The 21,975-nt window shown below is 33.8% G+C and overlaps 1 long non-coding RNA gene across 1 annotated transcript in view; it reads left to right on the top strand.

The window, feature by feature from the left end:
• Positions 1–21,975, top strand: part of LOC136791398 (uncharacterized) — a 315,666-nt gene that overhangs the window by 179,862 nt on the left and 113,829 nt on the right. The window contains exon 4 of the long non-coding RNA XR_010833355.1: positions 7,860–7,968. This is a non-coding gene — a long non-coding RNA (uncharacterized lncRNA). The remainder of the gene's footprint in view (positions 1–7,859; positions 7,969–21,975) is intronic.

Raw genomic sequence — 21,975 nt, 5'->3', positions numbered from 1 at the left:
TCCTTTCATTGAGCATGCCTTGTATTGTGCTTGCCATTTTCAATCCCGGATCAGCCCAAAGCCTTTGCTGTGGTGTACAGTAACTGGTATTTGGATCCAAAGCTGGGGTTGAGGTAAATGAAAGATGTGTTATGTGTCTGTCCTTGTTTAAAGGACTGTAAAAACTCTTCATTCTTGAACAGTTCATCGGTAGACACCCCTGGCCAAGGAAGCTAGTACTGAAAGGCTGCTGTTCAGTCACACGGCGTTTCTGGCTTACACAGTTCCTCTTCTCACCTGTCTGTTTCTGCCTCTGTATGGTGCACTGTTTTGTGGGTAGGTGAACACAAGTGCTCTGTGTAGATCTGGCAGGGACTGAATCAGGATGTCTATGAGCCTATGCATATAAAATAGTGTCTCTTAAGAAAAAAATAAAAATAAAATAAAAAATCTGACCTCTGATTTGATTTGCAATTCAGCCTTACAAACTGTTCTATTAGAACAGGATGAGGAACTGCAGAATTGGTATCTGTGGGTAAGGAAAGACAGTTTCTTAAACTGGCAAAACTGCCAAAACTCTTTTCTGGTGAAATATTTCCCCCTAGTTATCTTTTTATCAGGCACCCGATGGAAATATTTTGTAGGCCTTCAGGAAAACAAAACAATAAACAAAGAAAAATGAACAAAAGATTTGTGTATGTCTCATGTGTAGTCAGTTAAGTCTAGAGTGTTTCATTGGAATCAAACCCCTTTCAAAGTTAGCTTTCTTTGGCTGAAAGTCTGATGGTTTTTGTAGTTTGTAATTTTTAATATAAAAAAAAAAATAGTCTACTACAGCTTGTGGCCTGTCACAAAAAAAAAAAAAGTGATATACAGATTTCAAATTTAGATCAGTGCTAATTTATTCTTAGATAGCTGTCTCTCCTTGAAGGAATTTAAGATGATTTAAGATGGGTGGTGGTGGTAATTGTATATAAATAAAAACAATGTAGAGGTAAAAACTTAACTCCAGGGTAGGGAAAACTGAACAACTTCCAAACCTCATTCAGCACTCTAATTGCTGGATTATAGGAGATAAATAGCTAACCCTTCTAATGATCTCTACAGTTGATACTGCTGCCAAGGTATTGATATTTTTTATCCATGTCACAACCATCTAGAGCACAACAGATCAAAGCTGTGGTGAGGAGTACCACAAAAATGCATAGCAGTTTTAAATATAATGCGTGCTAGCCATATATGAATGTAGCTCCTCTGGAAAAATGCACTGTCCAGATAAAGCTTTTAATCTCATTCTCATTCTGGAACTACAATAGTTGGAATAAAATTTAATACTAATGGAAACCTCTTATTTACAGTTATGGTGGTTTAAATATTCTTGCATGGTATTTATGCTTTTTTAATACTTACAAAAAAAAAACCACTTAAAATCCCTATGCAATTTGTTTAATTATAGCTAGGATTTCAAGTCCACTGTTTTTTAACTAAATCTTTGAGCAAAACCTCCATTTACTTCTTTGAATGTCTTCTAGTAAGTGTACGCTTCCAATGACAGAATGCATTAAATGTTTCTTTAATACAAGCAGGAAATCTGCCAGTTATATATTTGTATATGTGTATACATATACATATTCTTTAAATTACATGAGGGGAAAGCTTTGTTTACTCCTCTGGCCTAATTCTCAGCCCCTGTACTGGTTGGGAGCAACAGAGTAAGGCTCCAGACGCAGTTGCACAGGCTGTGTAGGAAGCTGCCCTACATAGGTGCAAAGTACCTCAGCTGCTGTTTTGGACAGATGTTATGTTACATTTTAAAAGAAGAAATGCAAAACTAATTCCCTCTAAAATTTGCTGACTTTAGTCCTGGGAGAGAGATGGGCAGGTGAAGTGAGAGGAAGTGCAAATGTGAGTAACAACATGGAATGTGTGGTGTTACCATGTACCAGAATTGCTCAGCTGTCCAATAGTTCTGTAGTGTGTTTACTGCTTACCATCAGAAAAAAGGCTGAATTTCCTTAGTTTGAGAGCAGTAGTGTAAATTCAGATCCATTCCAACTTCCTACTTAAATAAATTTCTGTTAAATGTGATTGATTCCATAACTACTAATTACACCCAACTTGCAATCACTGAACTTTTTAGAGAGATTGCTTAACTCGCAGGGGCTATTAAACAATTGAATTACTGTTGTAAAGCTAGTTACAGTGAAAATTGCTTTCAGAAGTTTTATATATATATATATGTTTTTGTATGCTTTTTTGAAGGGGTACAAATTACTGCTCTTTCACTATGAGAGTTCAAACAGGTACCAGAGAGCGTCAGAGTTGAAGTAGCAGAGGGGAATATAATAACTTATGCTAATGTGTATGTTCTACTCAAGTCCTGAAGGAAAGAAAGACAATCTGTAAACAAAGAATTGAGGATATCATTATTTTAGTAGCAGTGCCTGATGATTCAATGTCTGTGTTTGTGTTGATAACCTAGATGGTATGTAGATTTTCCTGTTGCAGCTCTGTTATCTTTAATAGAACTTTTTGTTTTGTTGTGAAATTCTGCCTGGGGGCTCTACCCAATTTCTAAATTAGTTAAATTCTAAGAGTTAAATACCTATTCCTAGTTGCGAAGAGCTAGAGAGAGATGGTAAAATAATTCCGCCCCATTGCTTTGATTCTTATGCTGTGCGAGTACTATTTGTCATGTGAATTCTGTTCTCCCCAACTTGGAGCGAAATTGTGTGTTCCAAAGACTACTGAAGAATAGAAGTGGGTGTTTTAATATCTTCTGAAAAATGTTATGTTTAAGCTACAACAGTTGAGTGACCTGTACTGAAAGTGCAGTGATGCATGGCACGCATGAATTCTTGGCTGGCTCACAGTACATTCTCAAACCTGCCTAGACATGGGACTCAGCATTAATTAAGACCCTTACTGGTAAACAAGAGATATCAAAACAATTCTTTTTTTTTTTTTGCGTAAGGGGAAGATCTGTGGCCAACTCTATCTGTGCAGTGCTTTGTTTCTGGCCATGCAAACATCGCTCTTTGCTGTTTGTAGCTAATGTATTCTATTACCTGGAACCCTCAGGATGCTCTTTTGTTGCACAACCAATCAATTCACTGTACCAGTTTATCCCACTTGTGGTTCTACTTATTCAGAAAAAAAATTAAAATAGTTAATTTGAAATGTAAATATGAATATATGATACGGTTGATTATTTTTTTGTTGTTGTTTCTGTTTGGTGTACCTCTGTAGAAAGGGAAGGGAGCTTCTCAGATTTTTTTTTTTAGAGGTGTAATATTTATTTGTGTATTTATTTATTTATTATGTATTTATTTAAAAAAAAAAAAGAAAAAGTTGTGGTTCTATGGTAAATGCATCTTTGATGCTACCAGGTTATCCAGCTATTCGGTTTAGTGTCCATCTCTAGATAAAACACTGGTTTTATTTTCATTAGAAGAGAAGTTGTATCTGTGTATTGGAAATAATGTTCCTGAGAGAAAAAATTTGCCCTGGCTGTCAGAAAAAGTCATGAGAACTGTAGATGATCTCATTTTTGTACCTCTACACTCATAGGATTTCTCTGCCTTCAGTCTGATCTCAGTTACGTTTTAATGTGTCTCTAATTCTGGGACAGAACTTCCACATTTGCAAGCTAAGTTATTGATAGGTATTGAGGGAGAAAAAGAGGAGAGAAGCAGCAGCTTTTTCAGTGGCTAAATGTGGTTGGATTTTCCTGGAGATCCTTCAGACAATCAATGACCAGGTACCAGAGGAACCTGATGAGGTTAATTCAGATGCTTAGATTGCTTACCTAGGAAATGGTGCAATCAGTACTCTGCAATGATTACAATTTGAGAGGCTTAAGAAATTTTTATTACTAAATGTGTTTTCTTTTTCTTTGAGAACTCTTCAGAATTCATCAGAACCTAATTTCTGAATTTTCAATTTGTAGCAGTTACATTAGAAATTATCAGTTACGTATATGTTTACAGCTACATTTCTAGGTACAAGAGATTGTTTTTTTTTCTTTTTTTTTTTCTGTATTTCTTGATCACAATACTGACTAGTTAATCTGTAACACAAGGTCTCCCAGGTTTTCAGTGTGCAATGTGACCCGATTACTCTTTGCAGTACAGAATACCTCTAAAATTCAAGTTATCTTGGCACTACCTAAGTCCACTAATAAACTGAGAATTTGGTATGAGACAAATCTGCTGTTTTGTACTATTTTATCATCAGTACAAGGTTTAAAAAAAATCTGCTGAGGTGAATCTTAATTTTTCTATGTTAGCCTTTGGTTAGGACAAAAACAATTCCTCAGGTTTTTAGAGCTGTCTAACTAAATCTGCAACCAAAAGTACTACAGTTGTGAAGGAACCAAACTTGAAGATTTTATGTGAGTGCTAGAAATAAGTTTTCTACAACCAACATAATTTTAAACTGAGGAGTCAAGACCTCTCCGAAGGAAATACATTTCTAATTGTGTGATTTATGTGTTTTTTCATTTTATATAAATGATCATATGTAGTACACTGTTCTTCTCTAAATATGTTCTAAATAGAGACATCTTTTTTTATTTTTATTTTTTTATTTGATATTGATTAGGTGGTGATTTGCTGTTGGAAAACTGTTGGAAATATGTGAACAAAGACAAAGGCCATGAGATACTTGTTAGAGTATTATTGACCAATATTATGACTTGTGGGTGTCTTCTATCTCTGAGGAAAAACCATGAGTAAGGAACATTGTGAAACAGTAAAGAGATGAACTGCAGCAGAACACTTGCTGAATTTCCATAGATTTGCAGGATTTAAGTATGTCCAAATTAAATACTTTGGTGAATCAGAGCCTAAAGGTTGTGTTCATTTGTTTTGGGAAGAAATCAATAGAATTGTAAGGCTATTGATTCTTTTGTTTTATGGGTGTAGTCAACTTCAGGTACAGCAGTTAAGTGATTAAATTTTTAGGTGAATTAGGCCCTTAAGTCCTGTTCTCAAAAGCAGTATAAGCAACTTTGAGAAAAATTGCTGCTTCCAAAGAATCTTTAATTTTGGTATCATGTGAGAAAATTAAATACATTAGACTGTTACCTTTTGAAAATATTTTTTTTTTCTCTCACCTAAAACCTGAAGAAACAAAGAAGGAAACCATTTTTTTTTGTTTGTTTGTTAAAGAAGCTTGTAATTACTGGTTGCCTATTTCCTACTTCAAAATAGTTTTGCACTATACCGAAAATGTAAGAAAGCAACAATACACTTTCAAATTTTCTTATTTTATACCATGTTTTTCCTCCACTTGGTTGTACTGTAATCATTATGCTACTTTTGGGACTGGGATACTTGAATTGCTGATGTCATTAAAAAAATAAGTCTCCAACTAAAACACTTGTTTATGTTGACATAATAAACTACATGAACACCTGTAAATGGCAGCAGAACAATTAAACTGCATTATACTCTAAAATACATAGTTCAAGGAAGCGAAAAGAGAAGCTTATGTTTCAAACAAGGCTTCAATTTATGGAAGGAAGTGAGTCAAACTGGTCTTCATGGTGAAACTATTTTGCAGTAGATGGTCACTGTTAAATGTGAACAGACAAACAGAGATTTAAATGTGTTTTTTTTTTTGTCATGTTCCTAAGGAAAGAAGACACTTCAAACTCAAAGTTTATGCTTTTGCTGCTTCGCTAAAACATGATGCAGTATCAATGTGCTATACAATACTAAGGTTTGCAGATAAATATTTTAGGTTATAGAATGACTGCTGTTAGAATGAATACACTTTACTATCCCGACTCAGGGTCAACTCTAGGTAGTATGGAAGCTGTTAGTATTGAGGGATATCATTGTATGATTAATTTCTAAGACGAGGGATGTTGCTGAATGTCATCATATCATCCTGTATGTATTAATTTTATGAAATATCTGTACTATATGTACTTGAGAAGAACACTTTAAAAAAAAAAAAAGCAAGCCAGACATGTGGAATCAATTATAAATAATTATATTGCTCTTTAAATTAATCTTGACTTTTCCCAGGTAACTACAATTAATAGGCAACCATATATTGTTTTGACCAGCAAATTGTAGAATTTTCCTAAATGCTCTATTTTCAATGTAGTGTTCAGGAAGGATTCATACCAAAGCCACAATAATTTTTGTCATTTAGTATTTCTACTCTATTTGTCAAACAGTAAAGGATGAGAATCCGGAAGATATTATGACAAGCCAGTTTTTATAACCTAATTAAAATAAAAATAAAATCCAAGTTATCAGAGTAAGTCTTATCCAAAAAAAAAAATTGTTTTTTTTTTAAAGGAATCCTAATGTCACTAGAAATACTTAGTGAATTTTCAAATGTATTTTAATTCAGGTTCATTAAGTAATGTGTCTTATGTCTTATTTTTTTCCCTTTTACTAGCTCATATAAAGCATAATGAATAATTGGATGATAATTCATATCATGTCGCACTGGACTTTCTGGGTGATTTCTTTGTGTGGTGTATTACAAACTCATGCCAGTAACAAGAAAAGACATATGATTAATATAATTCCATTTTTCATTCTTGACGGCTGTCCAACAATGACAAATGTTTCCACGTATAGCAATAGAAAGGCACCATAATTGTTTGAACACCAGTACCTGAAACTTAGCACAAAACTAGCTCATTTTCTAAATTTGTTTGCCTAAAAATCCTATTTGCCTCCAAAACTAGACATCTGCAGTCTAAAATTGATGGGAAAATGGGTGTTGCTTTGTTTTATTAACAACTAGAAATAGCTGATTTGGGCCTTAAGATACATTATTTTTGTTAAGTAGTTTTTCTTCTATATGAACTAATGCAAGTTATTTTCAGTACATTTTTTTTTTTCTAAAGTTTATATGTTAAAAATAATTTATTCACAGTAAAGGATCCTGGGTATTTATATACTAAAGACATAGTTACAGAACAGTTTTATTCTGTGGTGGGTATAATTTGGGAAATATCATAGGTGGTTCTCTGGAAGTAATTATTTAACATATAAGCGTTTTGTATGTTCCAATATGACAAGTTACAAAAGGATAGTATACTGGAAACTATCGCTTATACAGAATCTTTTATCTCTGTTTAGTCTGTGGTGAAGTTTTACAATGATGAATGACTTTCAATTCCCACATTCCCCTTTATTGGCACTAATAAATTTTCATTCAGTGCCAAACTTTCAAGTCAGACCGATTGTACTTTTCAACTGAAAATTCCCATTATGAGACTATTTTAAAACTATGCTGACAGTAGTAAACCTGATAGATCAATTTGCAGCCTTTCCTCATCTTTTCCTTTGCACTTAAGCTCATGTAATTAACTTTTCTGCTATAAGCAAGTCTGCAAAATTGTTCTTTTAGGATGGTGTACTCATATTTGCAATACACTCTTGACATGCTTTTGCACCCAACAATGTATTTTCTGTAACAGTAATAAACTTCAAAAATCTGTAGAGATACTTCAACCTAAAAGCCGTGAAGGGCTATGATTATTGTGGAAGCCCAGAGTCCTAACATACAGCCTTCACAACTTAAATATAAATTTATTAATTTAAATGATTCATTAAATTAATAATTAATTGATTAAATTAAAAAATAAATATTGGTTTAAAAAAACCCTTTAGGATAGAAGAAAGATTTGGGGAGATAGTGAAGTCTTGCTAAACTTGTGTGTTAACAAACTTCTGCAACAAGGTTGTTTAACATTTTTGTGAGGGGTTAACAATGAAATATTTGAATGTAAATTTAATTTTGAAAGTACATATGAGATTTATTGTTTTTTAAAATCTGGAAGATCTGATGTCTTCCTGCTGTGTGAAGGGTTGTAAAAGTTTTTTTTTTTTTTATTTTTTTTTGTACAGGAACAGATTCCTACAATGTTTACTGAGCTATTGGAAGCACGAATAGACCTTAGTGTTATGATATAAACCTGCTCAAAATACTGAGAAACAACACAGACCTGGCCACAATGTGAGTGTCTTTCTCTGTAATATGCTGTTTCTAAAAAGAAAAGTCAATAACGTTGATGACCTGGCCAAACATCAGCTAACGTTGTTTTTCCATCTTTTTAGTTAAAATAAATAAATAAAAAAATCAGTGAGTTTATAGTTTCATATCAAAATTCGAAGTAATATTAGAAATGATAAAATAACATCTCTCTTTTTTCAAAAAAAGATGGCAAGTGTGTTTTTTTAGGCAAGTGGTGGTTTTTTTTTTCGTAACCTTTTGTCACTCACTGGACTTTGGCTGTTAGAAAATTTAATGGCCCAGTAATATGTTGGTAAGGAGATGGAGCAGAACACAGTTCCTTAAATGTGTTAAAATAATATATTCATAAAAAGAAGAAAGTAATTAGGCATAGAATTTTGAAGATTTGATTAAGACCGATAAGTATATAGTATAAAGTGTCAAGGTTGAAGGAATTATAAATGAGAGCAAGTGTCCAATAGCAAAAGTCATGATCCCTGGGATAGGACGGAGGAATAGTAGCAAAATAAAAACAATGATTTCAGTATGACGGGCTCCATTAAACTCTGAATTGGTCAGTAAAGTCTCCTGAGAGGCTTCTCAGAGGCACTAAAGAAAAAGGTTATCTCTCCAATTAATAGTATTAAAGGCACAAATGCATAGTGTCCTATTACAGAGGTAAAGAAGAAATAACATGGAGTCACTTGGCAAAGATGAAGATTTAGGTTGGTGCTAGATCATTCATTGGTAAGATCCGTGAATTGGAGAAATAAATTATCTAGACTATGTGTAAAATAGAGGAGTGTGTTCAGGTCTTCAGGTGGCTAACTGCTGCTGTGACGAAGGAGGAGAAAACCTACTCACCATTGTAGATAGCCTACTGTTTTCTTCTCTGGGTCTCACCAAGAGATTACGTTTTACATTTAAAAAAAAAAAGTGTTAGGAAAAAATTGTCAGAGGATCAAATAGTTAACTTCTCTTTTGTCTTAAATGCCCTAAAGTAGCTTAAAAAGTGCAAGTATTTAAATGCATATGTATGTATTTTTAAACAGTGTGCTATTACCATGGGACTCTCCAATTTAGTCCTGTTTCAATCAATGTGAGCACAGCTGCATGTGTTTCAGTTCTGATAGGGAATGTTGTGAATGTTAACCGTGGAAATACAGAAAGTGAATTTTCATCCATCACTTCAGCACACTTTACTATGGGCTGAACTGAGATAAGGGATTCTTGTCACACTGCAATTTCAAGCTTTCTGAAATTCTTCTTTCTGTTCTCTGCCTTTTAGAGGGGTTGTAGGGGGTGGGGAACGCACAACATGAACATTTGTGTTAAGTCGAGTGAAATTGCAGTGAAGTTGCCTCTGATGTAGCTCCTTGATGTATTTGATATTTCATAAATGACAGGATGAGCTTGTTTTAAAACAAGGATTTTAAAAGTTTGCCTTTCCATTTGATATATATATATATATTTTTTTTTTTCATTTGTTATCTGATGGTGGAAGTTTTACATTTCTGGTGGCTTTGTGTCATTTGACATATAGAAGAGTTGTTGCAGGCTATTGATTTATGCTCCGTTATGCAAAGTGCTTCTTGCTTTCTTTAGAAACTGTTAATAATAAGCCAACTAGCTGTACTGTCCTTTATGGGTATTTCAGCATTTTATGCTGCATAGTAGCAAGTGAAATTAGAGCACCGTATGTCAAAGACTTTATATCTCTGTATACTTGGAGTTATTTTTACTAGTATTTCCCTTAAAAATTAACTAGAGAGCCTAAGTGGTTATCTGCATTCAGTTACTGAGGGGATTGAATCTGTGCTTAATAAATACATTATGGTCATCCTGCTATTGTTCTGCATTAAAGTGAAAAAAACCTACTCAACTTGCTGTTAACAAGACTTTATATAAAACTGTAATACTTAATTTAAAATGTGGCAAGGATTAGTCAGGTATTTTATTTAAACTCAGTTATTTCATTATAAAATATTTTTTTTGGTAAGTTTCAGGTTATAAACAGAGGTTATGGGTTGCAAAGAAACCAGTAGAAAACAAACATCATGGCCAAGAAAGAGGTATCTTTCATTCAAGATTTTATCCCTTACTAAATATTGGGTATTTCTGCCTCACATTTTGTGAAATACTTCCCAGTAATAAAATTTAATTATTGGAAAATACAAATACATCGTTCTTTTAAAATCAAACTGAAGTTTTGTTTTAAATATCCTTTAAAGACAGTCACATTTCTCTAACCCCTATAATTTGATTAATATAAATATTTTTATTTTGGTTAAAATATATTGAGCTTACTCTCAGGAGTACTCTTTTATAGTTTAGTAGAATTTCAGAAATGCTTTTCCTATCAGAAGTAGTATTTTCTATACTGGTATGGAGTTTTAAATGTTACGTGACTAAGTACATCTACAAAAAAAAAAAAAGGCAACACTTTTGTCAATCATATAACATCAGAATGATGGAGAGGTACTGTTGTAAAAAGTAGGCCACCATCGTATCATACTAACAGCCTGTGCAAACGCAAATATTTCTTCAGAACTTTTTGGGTCTTCAGAACAGTCTAAACTAGAATTTGTTTATGAAGTAGCTGGAGCTGCTTCATTAGTAGCTGGAGTGTCTGCATGCAGTGAATAGAAGATGGGTAAGTGTGTAGAATAAAACTGTTTACTTTTCCCAGGAAAGTAGGAAATGTGTAACATGTTATAAAATGTAATTATAGAGTGGACATATTTTAAAAATGTAAACTATTGAAATCAATTGTATAATGTCCAACAATGAGATTTAGCAGCCAGATTTTATATTGCTTCTTGATATCTTTTCTCCTGTATTTTGAAGGTTCTTTGCTTCTTTTACATTGTAGTCTTTCAGTTCAGCTCTGATCCTTAAACCTCATGTGCCAAGATAGATGATATATGAAGTAAATTATCTTGTTTTTTATTCTAAAAAGTAGCCATTGACTATTACCATCAAAGAAGCTCTATGGTAGTGGGATTCCAAACTAATAACTTCTGAACCTTCTTATCAAAATCTTTTACTGTAGATAGAGCAACTGACAGAAGAGGTTAACTAGTGGGCTTCATAGAAATAACAATATGATACAAAAGGTCAAAGAAGCCTACAATTAAGAGTACTAGGCAGACATTAAAATTTCTGATTTTATAAGCACAAACAACTACAAAGATGAAAAACTTTTTTTTTTGATAAGTTAAAGAAGCACGTTGATTTTCAAATTACTGTCAGACTATGCCATTCTGGCATAGTGTTTATTCATTAGTTATAGAAGAATGCTTTCTACTTATGTGGTTTTCCCCATGGAGTACTTTTTCAGTGAAAGATAGCTGCAATGACAGAAAGATTATAGCTTGGCAATTTGCTATTTAGAACCTTTCCCACTAAATAATTGAGGACGAATTATGTTGCCTCCCTCTTATCTGGCCAAAAGGTCAGCTACTGATTTCTTTCAATGGAAAAAGGAGAGACGTAAGAAGGAAGTAAAAGTGCAGTATTCTATATTTCCACAATAAGACTGTGGCATTCCATAACTATGCTAAAATCACACAGAATGGTGAAAACTCTTTCAGGTTTCTGAGGGAATCACGTAAGGTTGTATTTTGTCTGTTCAGAAAGCCCTCATTTCTTTTTGAATTTGTGTTCTTTCATTTTTAGGATGGATGGCAAATGTACAATTTTATTCAGTCCAAAACTAGATTATTTCTGATTAATGTATTTATTCACTTCAAAAACTGAAGCACACTTGATTTTTTTTTAATAGAAAATTAATGCACCTTGGAATTAAATCACTGTGATTTGATAGGTACAGTAGAGTGTTTATTCTTCAAAAATGTAGGACTTGGCCAAAGAACTACAAGAACATATTATATGTTATCTATACATATATAAATGTATATACAATTTATATACAATATAAATTTATATACAAAATAATTTATATTCAATAGGTACATATACATATATATGCAATATGTATATACAATATAAATAATTATCTTGTGGAATATAGCACCATGTTTAATGTTCATGGGAAGATGGGAGATGTACATGAATATGAATCTGCTTTTGTTGTACTTGTTAAGAACCCTGACAGGGAAGTGACATGAATTTACATTCCTGTTGGATAGGAACAGTCAAAAAGCAAGAGGTTTTTAGCATTAGTTCATAGTTGATGAATAGGGATAGTGTTGTTAGGGTTTGGGAAGAGAGAAAACACGGGGTCCTGTTATGTGTGTGGTTGTGTAAATGCTGCCCAGGGCAGTTCAACTTTACCAAAAGACTTCTGTTGTGAGCACTTTTTGAAGGGAGAAGTTGGTGACGTGTTGATCACACAGCATTGCATAAATGCAATGTGCTCTCTGCCCCCCAAAAAATATTTTTTTCATCCATAAGATAAGACTATATATGCCATAAGTATCTCTGTATTGCTTTTCTCTTTCATGCCTGTAGATTCTTTAACAGTACAGATAATAGGAAGCATGCTACTGTTACCTTGTTGGAAGTAGTTCAGTAAATATGCTTTTATAAACAAAACCTCTGTCCGGAGAAAGGTGGAAAAGTTGCTTAAAAACACCTGTGCTTTGTCCTTTTTATAGAATGCAATGAGACTATTTTGTAATATTTATTAAACCATCAATGAACTCTAAGAGAATTGACTGCAAATTTGCTTCATATGTCTGTGGTTCACCACTAACTTTAAAAAAAAAAAAAAAAAGCTAATTTTGCTCTGTATTTCATTATTGTTAAGAGTAATATCTTTCACTATTGATACTATATGTAAACCTTTCATTTTTAAACAGTTTTTATAATATGAAACCTTGAGTCTTCTTAAGTCCTATTTCCTTTATGCTTTCACGGAAATTCAAAATTTTTACTTCCATCTATTCAATTTTCTGCTTGTTGTAAAGAAAAATCTTGAGGTTCCCCATTTGATCAGATGAGGTATGTATTGCATGCTGAATTTTAAAGAGAAATACTTAAAGGAGTTTGTGAAGATGAGTAAGTTTATTATTATTATTTTTTTTAGGTGGGAAGGTTGTTTGTTTCAAATGTTTTTTTCTTTTTCCTCTGATAGTTGAAGTGTTTCTTCTGTAAATCACTCTTGAGCAGTGTTACATGAACTACTTTGTATAAAATAGTTACTTTTTAAGAATTCCTGCATTAATGGCAGCAGTTTCCCAGAAGTACACAGGATTGGAAAAGCCTTTTTTCATGTGTTTTAACCATGCATTCCCCTGACCAATACATTTCACTGTTAAAGGCTTTTGTCCCCTACTAGGTGAGAAAATTGGCTGAAATAAGTTCTGTCCTCAATTAGATCCATGTAAGTTTATTAAATTAAACTGAAATACTAAATTGCATACAACTGTATGCAGAGTTACTCCTGCCCTGATGGCTGTAACAGGGTTATTTGCACATGATGTAGTTGGAAAAGTAACAGTACACACCTTTTTGTGAAAGGCATGTCTTTATTACCCCAGAACACGCATTTAAATATGTTGAATGCATAGAAGCATCCAAATATGATGCACTTAATAAAATCTTTGCCATTAGATTTGATTGTGTGCTAGTTCTTTCAAGACTTTTGCCATCTCCCAGGTTCAGCATATTCAACTTTTGAAATTTCTCTACCTCAGTTATACAGGTAATAAGTGATATCATTTCCTATTTGCTGTCTCTTCCTTTTCATTTCCCACAGTATTGGGACCCATATTAAACTGCATCACCATTAATTTTTGCATTCTGTTTATGCTATTTTCAGTCTTTAGCCCATCCTCCCTGTATCACGAATCCCCATTTTGCTATTCCTGACCGCCTCCACTGTAGTGTTTATTGAGAAAAATCATGCTTATTTGATCTGACTGGAAAGCATTAATACCCATAAAAAAGCTTATAGCTAATATCTTTGAAACATGGATGTGCTGGGTCTGCTGTTTGCAGAGAGCAAGTCTCTACTTGTACAAAAAAAAGGAAAAAAAAGTTACCGAACAGTGAATTTTTTTCATTCCAATGCATTTCTTAAGAGGATAAAATAGTTAAGCTACCAATTAGGTCAAATATATGGGTAGATTGTAGGTGGCTTTTTGTCCATGATAACAGGAATCAGTTGATTTTTTGCTGTTTCCTACACTGGGACTTGTGATTTATTACTTTAGATTACGTTATATATATGATAGCAGTCAATTGGAATGATCTCTTCTATGAATACAGCCTGAAGCCAAAGCATATATTTAGACAACAGCCTAGGAGAATGAGAATGCAGGTATCTTGAACAAAAGGCAGTGTATGAACTCCCTGGTGAAATGTATGGGCTGGTTTTCTCTAGAGATCTTTTTTTGGAGGACTGGACTATGCAGCATTTCAGTGTGTGTGAGTGTCTGTCCATACTAATGCACGTTACCACCCCTCAGCACACATTTTAAAATGCTGTGTTCCTTATGACTGAACTCTGTACTTGGTGTATGAGTGGGTTAGAGTTAGCTCTCCTACAAGCATGTAGACTGTTCTGGAGAGGGGGTCTGCAAGTCCTTGAACAGAACGTACTGGAAAAGGTGGTTTAAAGTCACTTTCCAAACCTTCACTCTGGCTATGAATTAATTGCTCAAAAATATACTTCGCTGTATATTTTCTTTGTTGCTTTAGCACATCTGTTCTAGCATGGAATGGCAACTGACTTTTCAAAGTGTGGGCCAGGATGCATGTGCTCTTGCTTCATCAGTTCTTTGGCTTATACAGCTTCAATAGTCTCTTAACTTTCAGATAGTACACTAGAAGAAGGCAACTTTTTAAGTTATCCACCAGGAAAGGAATGTGAAATGCTTTCAGTGCTTCATCCAAGTGCACAAGTGTGTATGCGTGTGCACGTGTGTGGGTACATATATTAAAAAAAATTAAAAAAATATGGTCTTATTTGAAACATTATGCAGTCTAACTTAGTCTTAAACCTTATCCAACACCCCTGATCATACTCTTTCATTAACTACATGGAGCATATTGCCACTAAGTGTTGTTGATAATTATGTTCCTAAAGCTCATTTCTGCAGAAGAACCATATGGTATACATAATGACTCATAATGCTGTGATGTGCTTTCCAATTACTGTTAAGTGAATAACAGTTTGAAATGAAAGCATCCTTATATTCATCTGTGACATAAACATTACTGGGTTTGTAAAGAAATGATGGAAAATAATAGATGATGTTTTAGTTTTTGGTACTTTCTGCAAAGAGAATACAGTTTGCTCAGCAAACGTGCAACAATGGGGAAGTACTTAGTGTTACAGAAAGTTTTTGGGGAACATTATTAATGTTGGGCTAGGCTAGCAAGAGGTCACTGAGACTAAATGATAGACAAACTCCTTATGAGGAGAGAGGTGGAACACCAACTCATCTTCCTGGTTTGCTCTAACAGCTGAGACAGTATTTGTGATTGGTATAACTGAATTTGTGATTGGTATAACTGAATTTGTGTTATCACTAGAATATTTTTTTCTGTGTTCAGAAGCTGAGAGTGAATAATACATTTCCGATAAGCTAGTGAGGTTACAGATGTGCTGACTGTTCACATGAACATACCTTCTGTGTGAACACTATCTGTGTAAACAGTGATCGACATGTCTTCGCATGGTATGTGTTTTGCAAACATAAGAAAAAACACAGCTCTGACTAGACTTTCCTTAACCTTCTGATTTATTGCAGTAGTAACTCTTGACTATTGCCTGGATATTATTACTAATGGCAACATACACAGGAAGGAAATGCCACTATGAATTTCTCAGTTCAGTTTTCTTTTCCTGCATTTCATTTTAATCTGTCTCCCCTAATGTGATGTATTCCAGATGAACTGAGCAGGAAGGTCATTCATTATAACCAAAAAGGCGGGAGTTGAGTTAAAAACTTCATTTGTCAACTAAATGAAAATTGTCTTTATTCTGATCACTTGCTATTCATGAAATGTGGACAATTTTAGACTCCCTTTTTTAAAAGAAAAGAAAGTTTCACTATTTCAATTAGAGCTCTTTGGGAAGTACTAATTATTATCCTTTGCAGGAACAAAAAAACCCCTAATGAGTACTTTTATATTGTCACCACTAACCTTCATTAGTCCTTAAGATAAAATTTCAAGAAATACTTCATTGGTTTCGTACAATATTCATGATACTTCTAATTGGCAGAGTTTAATAATTTAGATCTACTTGGTAGATTTAATATTTTCTTTATTCAGATATAACTGCCAATATGGTCTTAGGCTCAAAGAATGTGCAGTGTAGACATATTTCCGTTACAATCCAAGTGTCACGGTGTATTCCTACTGTTGTCTGTACTTGCTTGCAATAATTCAAGTATTCCAAGGAATCAGTTTTCCAAATTCAAGTTTTGAAGTATGTGCCCTAATATGGGATTTATCTATCTCATTGGTATGCTAATCGGTATAGAAATCAAATGAACAATCAAATACAAATAAAGAACAATCCTTCATAATATTCCTGTCACCTAGAATGTAAGGGTAATGTAAGGGAATATCTGCATATTGCTCTGCTGTAAGTAAGTGAACTTAAAGACCTGATTTAAACTTATTTGATTCATTTAAAAAGGAATGAAAGAATTCACTGAAAAACTTCATGGCAGCCTAATAACATTTTGAAAGTACACTGTATGTCACACCTCCCTAGCAAACAGGATGCAACAATCATATGTTACCAGAAATGATTTATTTGACAAGGTATATCTCTGTAATTCAGTGGAGTTTGCAACTGCTAAGAAAAATTGGCACTTTCAAGAGGAAAATGGCATCTTTCTGGGCTTCAAAATTTGTTAGACATTGCTTATGATATAAATACTGTTGTTCATACACAATTCACAAATTTGGCTTAAAAGTTCTGCTTCTGTTCATCAAAATACAGACTATATAATAGATAATAGAGAAACTTTATGCACGCTCTATGCAACAAAAGCTTGCTTAAAATAAAACCAGCAAAACTAAACAATGCAGAACTTTTTAAATCTAGGCAGCATAACAATAGCGTTAGGATTGCAGCTATACCTAGCCTGAAACTTAACGGTGGTATCAAGATGCTTAAATTAAATACAAAATGAATTAACATTACCCCTACTTTACTGAAAATGCTACAGTTTTTACCTGATTTTGACTTGTTTCATGAACATAAGTTTTTGAGTTTTTTTCTCCATTGAATACTTTTTCTATTCTAATGCATGTGACTGGTGGCTTTAGGTAATCCTGTATTTGTTTTAGCAAGCACACTCATTTGGAACTTTAAATGTAGCATAAATCATCTCCTTTTTCTTTTTTCTTTTTATCTTGTTTGCTTTTATTAGATCCTAGTGGAGAAAAATTACTACGAGGCATCATTATTGTGTAGATGATAAATTGAATACGGAGGGAGACTGATAGTTAGGTTGAACCTTGAGCAGGGAGTTCAATACTTTTTGTTAAGTTTTCATTTTTTTTTTGATGCCAGTAAACATTCTGATTTTCAGTACTGCATTGATAAAGGCAAAGACTGCTTTACCGTCAACATCTCATCAGTTAGAGTGGTTGCCTGAGTTCTAGTAAATGGGTGCACTTTCCTTGGTTATGTCTTTGTAGTTTCAAAGAAAAGTAAAAGAATGAATAGTGCTGCTAGACTCTAAACCATCTTCTCGCTGTAAAGTATGTTTATTTAAAATTTTTGTGTGTCAACACACTAGGGTAGATAAGTTTGTGCTAGTGCTATATACTTAACTAATAAGTAATTTGTGATTTGAAGATATTTAGCTTTTCATATTTTGGAAACATTAAAGACTTGCTATAAGCTCGTTTTCATGTTTGCCACTGCATAAATTAAATCACTAATTGATTACATCAACTGGAAAGCTGTATTAACGAGTTAAATGAATGAAAAGTGAGCAATAGGTTAATGTCTGTAGCATTTTGTCCTGGGACACTCTTTCTAAGCTTTACATCATGATTGGGAAATCTCTGAGCATAGTTTTTGTCTTAGTTCCTGATTAAAAATAAAACCACCCCCAAAAAGCCACTAAGAAAAGAAAAACACTTCATCTTTGGGGAGGTTCATTTGATACGTTATGTAGAACCAGCCTTATACAGAAATGTAACAAAAAAAAATTATATATAAAAAAAAAGTTAATGTAGCATGGTATCCAGAAATTGTGTTATTAGAAAAAAGTATAGAAAATTTGTAGGGTCTCTGTGAGACTTATTTTTTTGTTTCATTCAGTTTTGGGATGTAATTGGCATGAAATGTGGTGGCTATCATGCTGTTCTCAGTTCTACCCCAGCATGGAAGAACTTGAGGTGGAACAAGAGCGTCGGAAGAATTGGGAGATACTGCAGAACTTCTGCTAAAGATAAAAGAACAGAAAAATGTACGAGAATGTCAGATGAGGGGGATGGAAATATGCACTGGGAAGTGGTAGGGTTTTGGACACGAAGATCCAATGGTCTCATAGGATGTCTTGCATCCGGATGCCTTTAAAATAAGACTTCTGTAGTTTCATTTTTGCAAGACCATTTAACACACTGGTCCTGCTTCTATTGGTATGGAATCCATACACTTAGAGAATTAAGACATCTCCTCAATTCAGAAATGAACAGAAAAGCATTAGGAGCAGCAAATTAATGTTGCTATGTATCGCAGAACTAATAGGCACTGAGGATTAGAAATTTTTTGGGCATAAATGATAGTATGGAAGTGGGTACAGATACTGATTTTATTCATTGCTACATAGCCTGTTAGCAGTATGTTATAATACTATATATATATATATATATACACACACATAAAATTACCGGCAACAGAAATAACAAACTTTATATTTAGATACATTTTCATAATGTATAGAAAATATTTAGCTTTAAACATTGACAACATGTTATATTAGGCTCCTATTTGGTCTTTTTTAAATACTGCCTATAATGTTGAAGCAGAAAGCATGTTAGGAGTCCACAATTATCATAATCAGCAAAACATAAGGGAATCCTAACAGCAAATTGGTGCTGGAGCTGTAGAGCAACCTCTATTAGTAATAAGTTCTTTGAAAGAGGAATAAGGGCTGTGGAGATCCTGAAAGATAAAAACTGGGGGACTTCACGGATTGTGAACATGCACTGAAGAAGAGAGGGCTCTTGTTTCAACAGCACAATCATTTTTAATGGCTCAAGCAGCCCCAGTGTAATTTTCTAAGAAGAGAGTTTTCATTGCCAGCTCTGTGATCCAGATTTTGGGGTTTTCCATTTCATCAGTACTAGTGCAATACAAAGGAAACTTTGACAAGAGAGGAGAGGAGAAGGGAGAGCATGTGCCTGTTTTGGTGGTGATAAGCTCAGTTAGAGGGGGGAAAAAGTGGTTGTGGCTTTCTTTTGAATGCTTTTCCTTGTCTCAAGTAACACTTAGCCTGTTTGTTGCCATGAACATTTAGTGCTGTTTAAAAGAGGAAGCAAACGAGACAGAAAAATCTGCAACTGTGTGATAGAGATTGTCTGTGATTAGATCCCTGTGCATTCCTTTTTTTTTTTTTTTTAAGTAAATAGTTGGAAGAAAAAAATACTCCTGTAGCTTTTTATTTCTGTTTATAGCCATGGCTAAATGCAGTCAGTAAGCACTCTCCATTTCATTTTCTCAGAGTTCATGTATGCAGAATAAAGACTTCACGAAAGAATGATGTCTTATGCTTTTCTAACTAAATATATATTACTTTAATACTTGACTGTTTCTTCAGAGTCTCTCTATTGCTTATAATATATAACATGTGTGTTCTTTTTAGTAATTTCTTTAGTACAAATATAAGGATGTGCAAACACCATTCAGCAAACACATTTTCAGGATTTAAAGTCACATGGTAGAGGTGACCTGTTTACATTTTGTACATCTTTGTATTCATCCAATAGAGATTTCGTGGAAACCATAATTTAATGCCAAATGGCAGGTCCTCTCATTCACGTTTTTCAAGGCAAATTTCATTTGGAAACAATCACAATAATTACAGTGATTGGATTATTTGTAAAATATAACTTGGATGACACACACACACACCCCTAAAAAAAAAAAAAAAGGAAAGAAAAAAGCAGTTAGCCTCACTTTAGAAAAGGAAGAAAGAAACTTTAGAAAAGGAAGAAAGAAGGAGCAAGGTTTCTCAAGCTTTTTAAACAATTAAGTGTCTGATGATTACCTCAATAGCTGCTTTATTGGTCTTCTCTGTATACATACCACTTCGCACTTCCCCATACTGAAATGAATTTGTTACAAAGGCCAATTTATGTCATTTAGTTTGAATCCTTCTTGAGTTTATCAGATAAAATAATGTCAAATACAGTTCTCTTAAAACTCATGAATAACACTTCTTAAAAATGAATACTTCTACCAGTGTGTTGCACTAAAAGTTGAACTGAAGCCTGTGAATAAAATCTATCTTACTGGTTATTCAAGTCTTAACACATGAGTTTTCAGTTCAGATAAATACTAATAGCATTTATTCAGATAAACAAGTATGTTACAGAGGAACTGACAGTGTATGATTTATGCCAGTGATTCCTCACACAGACATAAATGAATGTCTTCATAAAGGATGAAGTTTCACAAGACATTTGTGCAGCCCTGTCTGCCTCTCTTCCTCTCTCGTTCCTTGCACCAGCTCTCCTGCTCATTAGACTTGCTGATATTTAATTTCCCCACTGAAAGGGTTAGTCACAAATGACAGCCAGTTTAAGAAAAGGTGTAGGATTGCTTTGTAGCTCAGCAGTTTCACAAACCTTCACCAACAGTTTGTAATATAACTGTGTTATAAACTATGGTGTGACTATGAGGTTGGCACTGACTTCTGTAGGACTCATCTGAAGCATCCATTTTACACTGAAGAAAAAATATCCTGTTCATGCTGTCTAAAAGCACAGGTCTGTGAATTACATGTAAACAAGTTGTTAGATCCCAAATCAGGTTTAATTATTTACTTTAACATATCCACTATGCAGATCTCCTTACTAGTATTCAGTGACACTAAAATAAGATTTATCCCCATGAGTGAGCAATTATGGTTCTTGTTTATTTCCCAAACCCTTAGCAGTTGCACATGCAGTTAACTTTCGTGATGTCTCTTGGTGGCTTCATTATTTATCAACAATTTGGTGTTTGCTAAATGAGCATTCTGATGTTTTTTGTTCCTCAGCTTTTCTGTCCTCTTAGTTTAATTCAGCTTACTTTTATAAACTTATCTGCAAAAAGTTTTGCTGTCTTTCTGTTACAATGGAAACCGTACAACGGGTTCCAGGCTCATACTCAGGTCATTTTTATACTTGCTTCTTTTACCATTATAGGCTATCAAAGTGTGCTAGATGGCCTGCCTCCTGAATCTCTGACCATTTCAAAGGTGACAGTGATGACTTAAAAGCAGGGCTACAATGAATGTAATATTTAATAGCTTGTGTTCTGTTTGATAATATAATTAGGAACACCAGGAAATGTTACTGCAGCCAAGAAGTCAGTGCGTGAAAAATATGTGCATCTGTCTTCTCACAAAATGAAATCCTGATCACTTTTCTAGTGAAGGAATTTAATGCAGCAGAAAATAAACCCAATGCTAGAAATTGGCAAAATAAACCGATATCAGTCAGGTCATTACATCTTTTGTGAATTTAGGTTGTTTTTTTTCTTTTTTTTTTTTTAACTTGCATGATCCAATTGTTTATTGTAGGGAAAAAAATGTGACAAACTACTAGCTGCTAAACTAGTAGCTTGGTGATGTTTAGGAGATAGGCTATATCTCTGATAAATATAGGCTATAAGACTGCTATACGCTTTTGAATTCTTAATATTTTGGGCCATTTGAGAACTTGTCTTGGCTGAAGTACGTGTTCAGGACAGTTAGCCTGAAGGAAGGAAATAACTCCATCAATAGTTTACTTTTAGTAGCCAAAATAAAAAAATAATTGATGTTATTTTTGAAGGATCAAAACAATATCAGAAGTGTTCTT

The sequence above is a fragment of the Anser cygnoides genome, chromosome 8 (assembly GCF_040182565.1).
Source record: "Anser cygnoides isolate HZ-2024a breed goose chromosome 8, Taihu_goose_T2T_genome, whole genome shotgun sequence".
NCBI classification, from domain to species: domain Eukaryota; kingdom Metazoa; phylum Chordata; class Aves; order Anseriformes; family Anatidae; genus Anser; species Anser cygnoides.
Note: the sequence above shows the minus strand (reverse complement) of the source record. Positions and strands in the feature narration are given on the sequence as shown.